This window comes from Protopterus annectens, chromosome 5.part0, assembly GCF_019279795.1.
Source record: "Protopterus annectens isolate FY-2018-M chromosome 5.part0, PAN1.0, whole genome shotgun sequence".
NCBI classification, from domain to species: domain Eukaryota; kingdom Metazoa; phylum Chordata; order Ceratodontiformes; family Protopteridae; genus Protopterus; species Protopterus annectens.
In genome coordinates this window covers 1,032,874,231-1,032,889,417 of record NC_056735.1, presented here as the reverse complement: position 1 = coordinate 1,032,889,417, position 15,187 = coordinate 1,032,874,231, and the positions used below count along the sequence as shown (strand labels likewise).

The window sequence follows — 15,187 nt, the reverse complement described above, 5'->3', positions numbered from 1 at the left end:
TTGAACTTCATTCCTATGCAAAATATCTTTAATAGGAATAAGGGCTGAGCCTGAGGCCCTTAAAAACAGCATGCATGCATGCAATAACAGTTAATCCAATACTAAACCTGATCAATTGTCAAACACCAGAGAACTGCAGAGAGGAAAACAGGTTTACCTTTGAATGCTTGAAAGTCCAGTAGTCGAAAGTACATTGATCGGAAGTAAGTTTTCAAGATTTTGGATAGCTGAATAGAAATGCATCAAATGTGCAATGAGCGAATGGACATTGACATTCGCTCATTGCAGATTCTGCAATGTGGGTGCGGAGTGCACTATAGTGGGTATCGGGAAGTGGACCCTTTCCCCACTGTAGTGCAACCTCAGAGTTAGAATAATAAAGTAGGGGGTGCAGGGGGGCTTGTCACCCTACATAACGATCTGCATTTGCAATTGTAGTTAGAAAATCAGCGAATCTGGTTTTCGATTTGCTGATTTTTGACCATTGGTGCAGTTCAAAATGAAGGTTTTCATCATTCCAGTTTTCACAAAGGGCCGTTCGGATAGTTGATTTTCAACTATTCAAAGGTAAACCAGGAAAACATGCTGTTATGAGCTGTGCTATACCCTTACTTGGGGCATGCTATATTTTGTAACTATTATGCTTATTTAATTTCATCATCTTGTTGCTGATGATTTACTTAGATAATCTCTGAACTTTGTAACTTATTAAGTGTTTTTGTATCCTTCGGAGGTGTGACTGCTGAAGCTGTATCAGCCGCATAATTACATTTCAGGCTCCAGCTGTTTTATTTAAGGTTCCATTGACCAGAGTTCACTTTGACTGAGAATGGGCAGAAGAAATAAGCAGTTGCCAATGTTTGATGATATCCTGACATAAGTTTTAATTGGAAATTATTTTAATATACAAAAAAATGCATGGGAAGGACAGTGTAGGGACTCAGACTCCATGAACCTTAATGAAGTGGTTGAAGCACAACACTGTACATGTTTACACATTATAGTGTTCATGGAATACAGTCCAAGGCAGCTGACTCCCTAACATTTTGCAAATAAAGAATCTGCACTAACGGACTTTGACAAACAGAAAAATAGTGATACACTTGGGTACTTTCTGATTGCCTCATTTCTTTTCTAGTTGTTTTGAATCGGTGCTAAGATTGGGTCACCACAACTGATTTTCTGGACACTTCTTTTTTTTGGGGCCCTTATCTCATGCTGAAACAGGTGTTGCTTTCTGCTGTTGTTATATTTGCTATATGAGAAGCTCATCTCCACCTTGGCATGTTACAAAATTGTAATGGAAGTGTGCTTGTTGCATGACATGTTTGTATTGCCCTAGTGCACTTATGATATGGGAGGTCTGTTTAATGAGCACAACATGCTTCTTACTGGGGTGGGCCGCCATATTTTGGTTGTCTGTTCTTCAGTTTGTGTTTGAAAGTTGGTATCCCACAATTTCATTACAGTGGATGGGGTTACGTAATTATGTATGGAAATTTTGTGTTAATCAGCATACATATTTGTACCTATTTTTCACAGGCCTTTGTCCAGATTTTTGATGTTTCCAGGTTGAGGGTATGTTTACTGTCCCAATAAAATACATAAAAAATCCTTTTGGAATAACAGTTCCTGGACTCAATCATAATGTGCTTGCTGTACCAAAACATATGAAGTCTGTTTCTCTAAAGCCTTTTTTAGAGAATTGTGGAGGGGGAATAGTCAGATAAATAATTGTATAACTTCTCTAATATGCCACTTTTAAAACCGAACCGTAGTGATTCTTCACCTGTCAGGGTGGCATTACTTTCCCATGATAAAGCATTTAAATTTCAACAATGGTAAGGATGTCAACTTGCCTTCCCTTTCCTCTGACCTAATTTGTAGCAGCTACAAAACTGGACCATTGATGCACCCATAACCCCTACTCATTTACTTCCCTCTCCAGCATGGTACAGTACAGAGTCAATTATCCGAAGCAATTGGGACCTAGGGTAGTTCAGAAAATCAAACTGTTTGGATAATCAAGCATTTAATTGAACTGGTAAAAGAAACTTCTAAAAATGTTTTTGTTGAACATTAAACAAGAATAATAAAAAAATACATTTACTGAAAGTACAAAACTGTACAGCAGTGATGCACAACTTCCAGCCTGGGGGCCAAATCCGGACTGCCACGCAATGTCATCTGGCCCCCAAAGAGTAACCAAAAATTTTTTTTAAAAAAGTGAAAAAATGCTATGCCTTACTCCAGCCATACAAACTTTCTACCACATGCTTACTTAGCTAACTGACTGCAGTTGCTCATACCTTTAATTTTAGCCGCAGAAGTAACTATTCTTTCTTGTTTATAACTTGCAGTCTGTAAACAGTAGTAGCTTTCTGTAAGAATTTGTAATAAGTCATGGCTGCAAGCCAGACTAAAGTTAAATGCAAAGATGGTGTAGAAAACGGGCAATTTCTGTCTTAAGTAGAAATGCCAGGCACCTGTACCTATTGTTAACTCGTAATGACTTAGTGTGCATTGAGGTGGCCTGCAGATGCATTAAGAATTTGTGTAGTGGCCCTCCCCACAAAAAGGTTGTGCACCATTGCTGTAAAGTATATGGCTAGGCTTAAAATGGCCCAAAAGGGCAGTTAGCCTAGTACTGTGCTAATCTATGAATCTAATGTATTTGGATTTAATTTAAAGCTTATTTCAAATTTTATAGCACAAACACTGATAGACATTTGCTAAACAAAGCAATACAGATGTTCTTCGTGTTTTACTGTTGCAGTCATTACATTTGGGTAATCTGCTGGCAGGTTGCCCTCAGCTGGCCTGAATAACAAAGTCTTGGGTCCTGCGTCGGTTGCTGTCTCCTCTCCTATGACGTCAGGTTGTCAGGGGTATAAAACATGCAGCCGACGCCATTTTATTCAGTCTTTCTTGCCGTACGGTGCCCGAAGCAGAAGCAGTTTACAAGTGCCGACTCCTGAAATTTTCGCATTCGAGTTTCAGAACCGAAGTCTTCAACTAAAGCTAAGTATTCCGATGGGGAAACTTTTTCTTGCTCCTTACCGATATCAGTAAAAGTTAATAATTGCATTACTTGTGGGAAGCAAATACCTCATAAAGATTTTCATTTATACTGTATTCCTTGCCTAGGCCCTGATCACAACGTACCTTGCTGTCAGTTTTGTGCTAGATTTAACCAATGCACTATTAAGCATCGGTATATTTTTGCTTCTAAATATTTTGATTCGAGATTTAATTATCCTGAAATATCGTCGGTTAGCAATCCGACTACCGGAGTTCATAAAAAATGCAAAGAAAAATTCAGAGACAGACCGTCGAGGTCCAAAACCGACGATGAAGCTTCTCCTAAGCCAGTCGCCGGTTCTTCGGTACTCAGTGAGGTGCTTTCGCAGCCCCTGATACCAGCTACTTTTGAGTCGCAGGCCTCTACCGAGATCCATTCGGAGTTCAGTATGCCACAAATTTCTCAGAGTATTGAACCCGCGGATGTCTCTCCCTTGGATGGGTCCGGAGCCACTGAGCAGGCACCAGCTTCTGAGGGTGTTTCCAGGCCTCAACATTTTTATATTAAACCGACGCCAGCAACAAAAACAAGGTCAAAAATGACTTCTATGTCTAAAAAAATGATGCATGAGCCACGTGCTCAGACCCCTATGCCTAAAAAACAGATGATCAAAATGACTGAGGATTTAATTACCTTGATCAGGGGTTCCCAACCCCCCCCTGCTAAGAGGCCTAGGCAAGGCACTGATTATGAATCTTCAAGTCAGGTTTCCATTTCTTCTGATCAGGAATTTTCTATTCCACCCTGTGAGGATTCTGATGCAGAGGAATCCATCCCATCTGCATCTCCTCCTGAGGATTACTCTTTTGGAGAGTCTTTGCATACTTTAAGGGAACATTTTCACTGGGAGAGTCAGGACTTCTCTGAATCAAAAAAGAGGCTTAGATTTCCTTCTTCTTCCTCAGCATAGGCCTTTGGCAATACCTCCTGTATTAGACATTGTTGATGATGTGTTCTCGGAATCAAGCATGGCTCCTGATTCCCTGCCTCCAGCTCCTAGTAAGCCAGGCAGATATTACAGGGTTCCTGACCCCCACAAATTTCTTTTCAAAAGTCCTGCTGCTGATCCTGAAACTATTTCTCAGGGTCCCAAAGGTGTAAAGGCCTCTACAGCCAAAAATCCTACCCCTTCTGATAGAGATTCCAGGGCGCTGGATAGATGGGGTAAGAAGGTTTATACGTCTGCAACCTTGGCTATCACGGCTTTAAACTGCCAGTTTCATATGCTTAAATATCAACAGCATGTTATGGGCTTACTGAAACAGAAAATTATGTTGATTTCTGATTGTGTGGAAAATAGAGATGTTCTTCGTCTCACATTGCTGCAGTCATAACCTGTGGGGTAGTCCGCTGTCCTCGGTCGGCCCGAATACCAAAGAGTTAGTCTGGCGTCGGTCATGGGTGCCCGGAGCTGACGTCAGTACGTAGTAGTACTTAAGCGCATGACCGACGCCATATCCTCTGTCTTTCTTGCCGCGTGGTCCGAAGCAGAAGCGGCGTTTGCAAGTGCTGTTCAGCGTTCTGAAATTTTCAAATATCGAGTTTCAGACCGAAGACCAAGTTGGGCTAAGTACCCCGTTGGGGAAACTTTTTGTCTTTTCTTGCCTCAGTTAATCCGGATGTCAGAAAAAGTTAATAATTGTATTTCTTGTGGGAAACGGATACCTCATAGGGACTATCATTCTCTCTGTATTCCTTGCTTGGGGCCTGAACACGACGTAGTCGGGTGCCGCTTTTGCACTAGATTTAATAAGCACACCATTCAACGTAGATTAGACTGTGCCAGGCTTGTTTGTGCCAGGCTTGTTTTCGGTAAGCGGTGTAACTACAACATGCCGTCGGATCCTCCGACGCCCGCTACCGCTAAAAAGCGAAAAGATAAATCTTTAAGGTCTAAACCGGATGAGTCGTCCGTTGCGTACGCCGGTTCTATGGAAACTACGGTTGAATCTGTGGATCCAGCCGAAGCCTCGGCTGAATCCCAGGGGGAACCTTTACTTTTACAGGAGTTGGCCTCTCAGGAGTTAGGCCAGGCCGAGGGTGCTTCTCAGGTATCTGTAGTTCCATCCTTACAAAAGGTTATTAGGCCTTCTACCTCAGTGACTAAAGGTCATGTTAAAGCTAAACCTGGTCCTTCTGGTGCTGGCCATAGCCCTAGTTCTTCAGGTTCTGTTCCTAAAAAACATATGTTAAAAATGGCAGAGGATTTGATTACTTTGATCAGGGGGTCTATGCCCCCTCCAGAGAAGAGAGGCCTAGGTGGAGACAGATTTAGAGGGAATGGAGCATTCTTCAGACTACTCTGAGTCCTCAGCTGAGGATATTCAGGATTTCCCTCCCTATTCAGATTCGGAGGCAGAGGATTCCTGTCCTTCTGCTTCTCCTCCAGAGGATTTTTCCTTTTCTGAAACTTTACATTCCATGAGGAACATTTCAAGTGGGAAGGTCAGGATTTTTCAGATTCTCGAAAAGGCTTAGGGAATTTTTATTTTGCCACAACATAGGCCTTTGGCTATTCCCTGTCTTGGATGTTGTTCAGGATGTTTTTCTGAAGCTTCACTTAATCCTGATTCTTTACCCCTGCCCTGTCAAGCCAGACAGGTATTACAGAGTTCCAGAGGCACATAAATATTTGTATAAGAGTCCTAGAGCTGACCCGAAACTATTAGTCAAGGGCGAAGGGTGTCAGGGCTTCTGTGGTTAAGAATCCAGTTCCTTTGGATAAAGATTCTAGAGCACTGGATAGGTGGGGGAAAAAAGTGTACACCTCTTCTACGTTAGCTATGAGGGCTTTAAATTGCCAGTTTCATATGCTGAAGTATCAGAATTTTTTGTTGGGTCAATTGAAATCTAAGGTGGATGCTTTATCTGAGGGTATAGTGTGTAAGGAATTGCATGAGTTGGTTCATGCTTCAGATCAAGTTGGTAAACATTCCTTGCAGTGTGGCTTCGATGCTCTTCAGGCTTCATCCAGGGTGGCTGCTACTGGTTCAGTTATTCGTAGACATGCCTGGCTTAAGGATCAAAATTTGTCAGAGCATGTTAAAGCTCGGATTTTGGATGCTCCTCTTCAATCTGAAGTTCTTTTTGGTTCCCCTGTGGAGTCAGTGTTGAAAAAGATGGAGGATAAAGCTAAGTCTATGCAGACGGTTAAGGATTTTTTGCAAGTGCAGCCCCCTAAGTTTAGCAGGAATTGGCCTGCTAGGGGATGGTCCTACCCCTCTTGGATTTTCAGTCTAAGGGCAGGTCTAGGCGTGGTAGGGGAGGGGGACGCTCAGGGTTCTTTCAGGCTTAGGACTTGGAGTTCTCCTGCACAGTCTTCTGGTGAGGGCAGGGGTCAGCCTTTTCGTAAACAAACCCAATGACCTGTATTTTCAGCTGCCAGATCCTTCTTTTCTGGCAGCTCCTCTAGGAGGAAAGTTGGCACTTTTCAAACAAAACTGGCATTTGGTCACCCAGGACAAATGGGTGTTGGAAATAATAAATCAAGGTTACAGGTTTTATTTTCACACTTTCCCTCCTTTCAAAGGCATGCCAGATGTACCTCCTCAGCAAAGGCTGGAGGCTCAGGAACAAATTTCTTTGCTTTTACAGATGGGAGCAATCCAGGTGGTACCTCCGTCGGAAATAGGCCTAGGGTTTTATTCCCGTCTATTCCTAGTGCCAAAGAAAGGAAACACTTGGAGGCCAATTCTGGATTTGTCCATCCTCAATACCTACCTGGACATTCCAAAGTTCAAGATGTTAACATTACAACAACTTCTGCCTATGCTAGGCAAAGACCACTGGATGGTAACTCTGGATCTCAAAGAGGCCTATCTTCACATTCCTATCAGGCCCAGCTGCAGGAGATTCCTGCGATTTCGGGCTGGTACTTCTCATTATCAGTTCTCTGCATTGCCCTTTGGTTTATCTACTTGCCCAGGGTGTTCACAAAGTTCTGGCTCCTGTAATAGCTTTCTTCAGACAGAGGCGAATACAAATTTATCCTTATCTGGACGATTGCCTGATTCTGGCTCAAGACAAAGACAAGTTACTTCAACATCTACAGTATGTAATGGCAGTTTTAAGGTGCCTGGGGTATTCTGTGAGCGAAATAAAGTCCAGTCTAGTACCCTCTCAGGACATGTGCTTTCTGGGTGTGAGACTGAATACAGCTTCTCAGATGGCTTTTCTGACCCCGGACAAACAAAGAACTCTTCACCTATACTTCCAGCAACTTTCAGTACTGTCCAGGCTGACTGCAAGGACAGTCCTTCAAGCCTTGGGGTTCATGGCATCTTGCATTCTAGTACTTCCCAATGCCAAACTGCATATGAGGAAGCTACAATGGTATCTCAAAAGTGTATGGACTCAACACTGCCACGATTTGGACACTGTCATTGGATAATACCTTGCATCCAGAAGGAATTCTTGTGGTGGGCGCAGGAATGTCACCTAAACAAGGCGCTCTGTGACCCGACCAGAGGCGGTCGCATCTTAACGACGGATGCCTCAGACTTGGCTTGGGAGCACACTTCAATGGGAAATGGATTCAAGACCATTGGCCTCCCAAACTACAACATTTGCATATCAACATGAAAGAGATGTTAGCAGTCCAGTTTGCCCTGATGGCTTTCAAGGGTCTACTTCAACCAGGACAGGTGTTGATTGAACAGACAACACAACAGTCATGTGGTACATCAACAAGCAGGGGGGAACCCATTCTTACCCTCTTTGCAGACAAGCAATGATATTGTGGGAGACTGCTCTGAGTCTGCACATCACTCTTCAAGCACGGTTTCTGCCAGGAGCAGAGAACTCCCTAGCAGATGTATTGAGCAGACAAATTGTGGATCCCCACGAGTGGAAATTGGATCCTCAGGTATTCCAGCAGTTGACAGTGGCTTGGGGAACTCCAGACATAGATCTGTTCACTTCTCCTCTAAATTTCCAACTACCAAAATTTTGCTCAAAGATGTTTCACCCAAAAGCTTGGAAAGTGGATGCTCTATCTTTCAGTTGGAACAACCTTCACGTCTATGCTTTCCCTCCTCTGCCTCTCCTTCCCAAGGTACTCTTGAAAGTCAGGCGGGACAAGCCTTGCATGATTCTAATAGCACCAGATTGGCCACGTCAGCACTGGTATCCTCTGCTGAGGAGTTTAATTCAGGAGCCTCCTTGGCCTTTGCCACAGCTTCCCCACTTGTTGTCCCAGTCAAGCAATCATTTGCTCAATGTCAGGGTGCAGTCCTGCATCTAACAGCCTGGCATATTCTGTTTTAGAGCCTGTGGGGTCTCAGCTTCCTCAACAGGTTTTAGATGTCATTTTGGAGGCCAGGCCTAGCACTAGAAAAGTTTATGCTGATAAATGGAGGAGATTTTTTCTTTGGAGCACAACTAAGGGCTTTGATGTCTCGGTGCCTAATTTGAGTTTTACACTCCAATATCTTACTGAATTATTAGACAAGGGTTTGTCTTTTTCCTCTGTAAAGGTTCATGCTGCAGCCATTTCTGCTCACTATGATTGTGACCCTCCTTTATTTTCTCACCCTTTGTTTAAGCAATTTCTTAGAGGGGCAAAAAATATAAGACCCCCCATGTAGAGCTCCTACTCCTTCCTGGGATCTCGATTTTGTGTTGGAGAAGCTTACTTTACCTCCTTTTGAACCTGCAGCTACATCTGAATTGAAGTTTTTGTCTTGGAAGACTGCTTTTTTGTTGGCCATTACTTCTGCTAGGAGGGTATCTGAATTACAGGCCCTCATGGCCGTTGAACCCTTTCTGATTTTCCATAAGGATAGAGTTTCTTTGCGTACTAACCCTACTTTTATGCCAAAAGTGATTTCCAATGTGGCCTTGAACCAGTCTATCCATTTGCCTACTTTTTATGCTGATCCCCAAAATAGGGGGGAAAAGGTCTTGCATTCTTTGGATATCCACATGCAGCTGCGTTATTATTTGAGCAGAACTAAAGAATTCAGACAGACTCAACAGTTATTTGTCTCCTTTGCTTTGGGTTCACAAGGTAAAGCTGTTTCAAAGCAGACTATTTCTAAGTGGATTGGTCAATGTATTGCTTTTTGTTATTCTCATCATGGGAAGAATGTTCCCGCTGGGATCAGACCTCATTCCACTAGGGCTACTGCCACATCTACTGCCTTTTTGAGGGGGGTAGCTACTAAGGATATTTTGGAGGCAGCTACTTGGAGTTCAGTTCACACTTTTACTAAGCATTACCATCTCCCTCTTTATTCCAAGTCTAGGGCTGGTTTTGCCACTGCAGTCTTACAGGGCATGTTAGCAGCTACTAATGCTTTTTAGTTTGCCAGCCTCCCTTTTCCTTTGCTTTGGGATTCTACCCACAGGTTATGACTGCAGCAATGTGAGACGAAGAACATAGTACAATTTTGTACCTACCATAAATGTAGATGTTCGAGGATCCACATTGCTGCAGTCCTATTTTCCCTCCCTCCTTCCCCTCTGTAGTTTGGGGTTGCTGTTATTCCTTTGGGATAATTGTTATTTGCTCACTGGTGGTTGTTGGGTATTTACTATTTTGGCTCTGGCCTTTCTTTTTTAAGGCCTTCTGACATCTGGGGCAAGAAAGACTGAGGATATGGCGTCGGTCATGCGCTTAAGTACTACTACGTATTGACGCCAGCGCGAGGCCCATGAACGACGCCAGCCTAACTCTTTGGTATTCGGGCCGACCGAGGACAGCGGACTACCCCACAGGTTATGACTGCAGCAATGTGGATCCTCAAACATCTACATTTATGGTAGGTACAAAACTGTACTTTACAGGAATTACTGCATTCAGCAGAACAGGTTAGAAAGCATACTTTGTAATGTGGTTTTGATTCCTTGGAGGCCTCTTGTAGGACCGCCGTAACTGGATCTGTGATTAGAAGGCATGCTTGGCTCAAGGAGCAAAATCTGCCCGATAATGTTAAAGCTAAATTGTTGGATGCCCCTTTGCAGCATGATACTCTGTTTGGTAATAAGGCAGAAGAGGTTTTAAAGAAAATGGAAGACAAAGCTAAATCTATGCAAACTGTAAAAGATTTCTTGCAAGTGCAGCCACCCAGGTTCAGTAGGCACTGGCCTACTAAAAATTGGTCCTTTCCGGTGTCCAACAGAGCCACTCAGGGCAAATCCAGGTGCTCAGAAGGCTCCAGATACCAATCACAGGGTTTTTACAGGTCAAAGCAATGGGGTGCCTCCACCTCCAAATCTGGAGGAAACAAAGCACAACCCTACAGTAAGCAGTCTCAATGACTTTCCTCTACCATCACCAAGCACTTATTTTTTGGCAGCCCCTTTGGGGGGAAAACTAGCACTTCATGCTCAAAATTGGCAGTTAATTACCCAGGACAAGTGGGTATTGAACATAGTATCCCAGGGGTACAGATTTAATTTCCATACTTTTCCAATTCCAAACAGATGGCCGGATCTGCCACAAAACTAGTGGGCAAGGGCCCAGAAACAAGTCATGTCCCTCATGGATATGGGGGCTATTCAACCGGTACCAGAAAAGGAAAAAGGACAAGGTTTTTATTCAAGACTTTTCCTGGTACCCAAAAAAGACAATTCATGGCATCCAATACTGGACTTATCGATTCTGAACACGTTCCTGGACATTCCAAAATCAAAATGCTGACTTTACAACAGCTACTGCCTATGCTAGGCAGGAATGCTTGGGTAGTAACTCTAGACTTAAAAGAGGCATACCTGCATATCCCAATAAGGGAATCATGCAGAAGATACCTCTGCTTCAAAGCAGGTTTTTAGCATTACCAATTCTCTGCACTGCCCTTTGGCTTATCTACTGCACCCAGGGTCTTTACAAAGTGACTGGCACCAGTAATTGCATTCTGCAGACAAAGAAGCATTCAAGTTTTATCCCTATCTGGACGATTGTCTCATTCAAGCAGAGGACAAGGACACTCTTCTTCATTATCTGGCGTTTGTAAAAAGGCTTCTAGCATGCCTAGGGTACACCATAAACGAAAAGAAATCACAACTGGTACCCTCTCAAATAATTACATTCCTGGGTGCAAGCTTGAATACAACTGCCCAGATGGCTTACCTCACACCAGACAAACAAAGGCAACTGACAACATACTTCAAACAAATGGCAACAAAAACCCAGTTTATCTGCAAGACAAATTCTGCAGGCTTTGGGGTTCATGGGATCTGTATTCTACTAATTCCATATGCGAGATTGCATATGAGGAAACTTCAATGGTACCTAAAAAGTTTATGGAGTCAACATTGTCACAGTCTGGAAACAGTGATTCCTCTCATTCCCTGCCTACAACAGGAGTTTCTTTGGTGGGCAGAGACATGTCACCAAAACAAGGGACTGTCATTCACTCTACCCCCTGCCACCCAAACCCTAACTACAGACGCATCAGACTATGCTTGGGGGGCCCACCTGGCAGGGAGATGCATTCAGGGCAAATGGAGCCCAAACCAAATGCATCTGCATATCAATCAGAAAGAGATGCTAGCTGTTCAGAATGCTCTGACACCCTTCAAGGACTTAATTCATCCAGGATAACTACTGATAAAGACAGACAGCACCACAGTTATGTGGTACATAAACATGCAGGGGGGGTACACATTCCTACCCCCTTTGCAGACTAGCCATGGCTTTGTGGAACACAGCCTTGACTTACCAAATGCATCTTCAAGCTGAATTCCTGCCAGGAAAGCAAAATACTCTGGCAGACAACCTAAGCAGAAATCTTATGAACCCGCATGAATGGGAACTGGATCCACAAATCTTCAGCATGTTAACATAGAAATGGGGGAGCCCAGACATAGATCTATTTGCCTCTCCCCAAAATTATCAGTTGGACAAATTCTGAACAAGAACTCGTCACAAAAAAGCATGGAAAGTGGATGCTCTATCCTTCAGCTGGTAAAACCTATCAGTCTATGCCTTTCCCCCTCTGCCTCTACTCTCCAAGGTCTTACTAAAAGTCAGACAGGAAAAAACAAAAATGATCCTAATTGCTCCGGACTGGCCTCGCCAGCACTGGTACCCTCTTCTAAGGGATATGTCTCACCTTCCTCCATGGTACTTGCCTCAAATATTTCATCTACTGTCTCAGCAGAACTGTCAAATACTGCACACTCTGCTCCAAACTCTGAATCTTGCAGCATGGCTAATCAATTAATTATTCAAACAACACCTCTCAGTAAATCTGTGATGGATGTCATTTTGGAAGCCAGAAGGCCTAGTACTAGAAAATCTTATGCTGATAAATGGAAGAGATTCTGTGCTTGGAAACAAGTACAAGGAATAGACACAGCAAAGCCCAATATTCCTCAGATTTCACAATATTTGACTGAGATGCTTGACAAGGGCCTATCTTTTTCTTCAATAAAAATCCATGCCTCCCCTCTTTTCTCATCCACTGCTTAAGCAGTATCTTAGAGGGGCCAAAAATGTAAGGCCTCCCAGAAGAGCACCAACTCCTGCATGGGACCTCAATTTTGTGCTGGAAAAACTCGCCCTGCCTCCTTTTGAACCAGCAGCTACTGCGGTTATAAAATTTCTATCTTGGAAAACAGCTTTTCTTTTGGCAGTCACTTCAGCAAGAAGGGCTTCAGAACTACAGGCTCTCATGGCAGTGGAGCCTTTTATTATATTTTACCCGGACAGGGTGTCCCTCAGGACCAATCCTTGTTTTATGCCTAAGGTGGTATCCAGTGTGGCTCTTAACCAGACCATTCCTGCCAACATTTTACCCAAATACACAGAACACTGGGAAGCAGATTCTGCTTTTATTGGATGTACACAGACAACTAAGATTCTACTTATAGGATCAGATCTCTAAGAAAGTCTGAGCAACTACTGGTAGCATTTGCTGCAGGGTCAGAGGGGAACGCTATATCAAAGCAGACTATTTCTAAATGGATAAGTCACTGCATATCGTTTCTGCTATTTGCACCATGGTAAACCTGTGTCCAAGGGGATCAGATCACATTCCACCAGAGCTGCCTCTACTTCAGCAGCTTTTCTCAGAGGGGTCCCAACCAAAGACATTCTAGAAGCTGCTACTTGGAGCTCTGTTCATACCTTCACAAAGCATTATCATTTACCTCTCTTCTCCAAATCCAGGGCAGGCTTTGCCACTGCAGTCCTGCAGGGTCTTATAGCCAATTCTAATGCTGTTTAGTTCCATCCTTCCATCCATAGCTTTGGGATTCTACCCAAATGTAATGACTGCAGCAGTGAAACACGAAGAACATAGTACAGTTGTGTACACTTAACATAAATGTAGATGTTTGAATGTATTCACTGTTGCAGTCCAGGTTACCCATCCTCCATCCCCCTTTCTATACCTTTTCTTTCCTTCACTATACTAAAAAGCCTTTGTGGTGTATTTGCTTTTAGTTGAAGGTAAAGTTTTTTTCTAAAAGTGCATGTATATATCTACTATTTATTTTTTATATATATATATATATATATATATATATATATATATATATATATATATATATTTTTTCTCCCCATATGGGGGGCACCTGACATCTGGGGCAAAAAAAAAACTGAATAAAATGGCATCGGCTGCATGTTTTTATACCCCTGACGACCTGACGTTATGGAAGAGGAGACAGCAACCAATGCAGGACCCAAGACTTTGTTATTCAGGCCGACTGAGGGCAACCTGCCAGCAGATTACCCAAATATAATGACTGCAACAGTGAATACACTCGATCATCTACATTTATGGTAAGTGTACACAACTGTACTTTTCACAATGAAAACAGAATTAGCATTAAAACTTCTCTGCCCTTGAAACTTGCTTTCTTTGAAACGGCATTGAAACTCACTTTCAAAGAAAATGCATCTGGCCAGTAGTGGATAAAGTTTACCTTTGGACTGTTTTTCAATCATAGACCCCTTGCAAATTTTTAGGACCATGCATGCATGAATACACCTTCCTGATTGTAATTGTATTCCCGCTATAATACAGCACCAAGTTAGAGCGTGTTTTAAATTTGTAGTATCAAAAATTTTCCAGTAAGCAATGAAACATAATGTATGAACCAAAAATGAAAAAAATGCCCAATTCAGGGCATTTCATCAGTAAAAGTCTACTCAAACTTTTGTCATTATAGTCCACCAATATCAGTCAGTGCACAATATCCGCAGAAGTAAAAGTCATCTGAGTAATCCCACATTAAAGAGATCTGTAACTGAGGACTGCAGCATCCACTCCCCTTTAAAGTACAACACAGTACGGTATCAGCAATCCGTCCACATACTGTAGGAGTAGAACTCACCGCCTTCTGCATCAAAAGCAAGTATACCACTTGTTGTGCTACTAACAGTGCTTTTAAATACTTGACATAATAGTGATTATCATTTGCTAAACAACAGCTGCACGTTGCAAACAGACTTGGCATAAGCAGCACTAAACTTCTCTTCCCTTGAAGCTCTCGGTTCTTTGTAGAATGCACTTTACACTCACTTTCTGCACTTGACACTCAACCAATATCTGTCAACTTTGTAGCATAAGAAGTCTGGAAAAAGCCAATTTTTATGGGGGAAGGGGAGACAAAGGCTCCAAACCAGGGACACATTTTAAATATTGCTTGTACATATTCTTAGAAAGTTGCTAGATGCAGGTTTGGTATGATAGACCACCATATATGTTTAATTGGGAACTTTTGACATAAATGGCTAAATCAGCCAAGATTTTACTGAAAAGGATCTGTTTGATATGTAACACAGGTCATTGCCACCCAAATGATTTACTGCATCAGGTACTCTACTAAAGGTAAACTCTTGCTAGAATCAGTTTCTTGGTAGTGGTAGAGAATTCAGGCTCTTACTCCTTGTACCTAAGGTAGATATTTTGAGCCTGAGCAATAACACTAACCACCAGTTATCCATAATTGGGGCATTTTATACACACATGTACGTGCGTACACACACACACACACACACACACACACACACACACACACACACACACACACACACACACACACTGGATTAAATTCAGAAGCAACTTAATGTGAGTATTCAGAAACTTACTGGATTCTGTGCGGCTAACGCACTTAAATTTGGAAGCAACTTGATGTGGATTCCCTACAGCTTTA

At 42.7% G+C, this 15,187-nt stretch overlaps 1 protein-coding gene across 2 annotated transcripts in view; it reads left to right on the top strand.

Moving 5' to 3' along the window:
• Nucleotides 1-15,187, top strand: part of UXS1 (UDP-glucuronate decarboxylase 1) — a 1,006,428-nt gene that overhangs the window by 412,141 nt on the left and 579,100 nt on the right. The gene's annotated exons all lie outside the window — the stretch shown is intronic.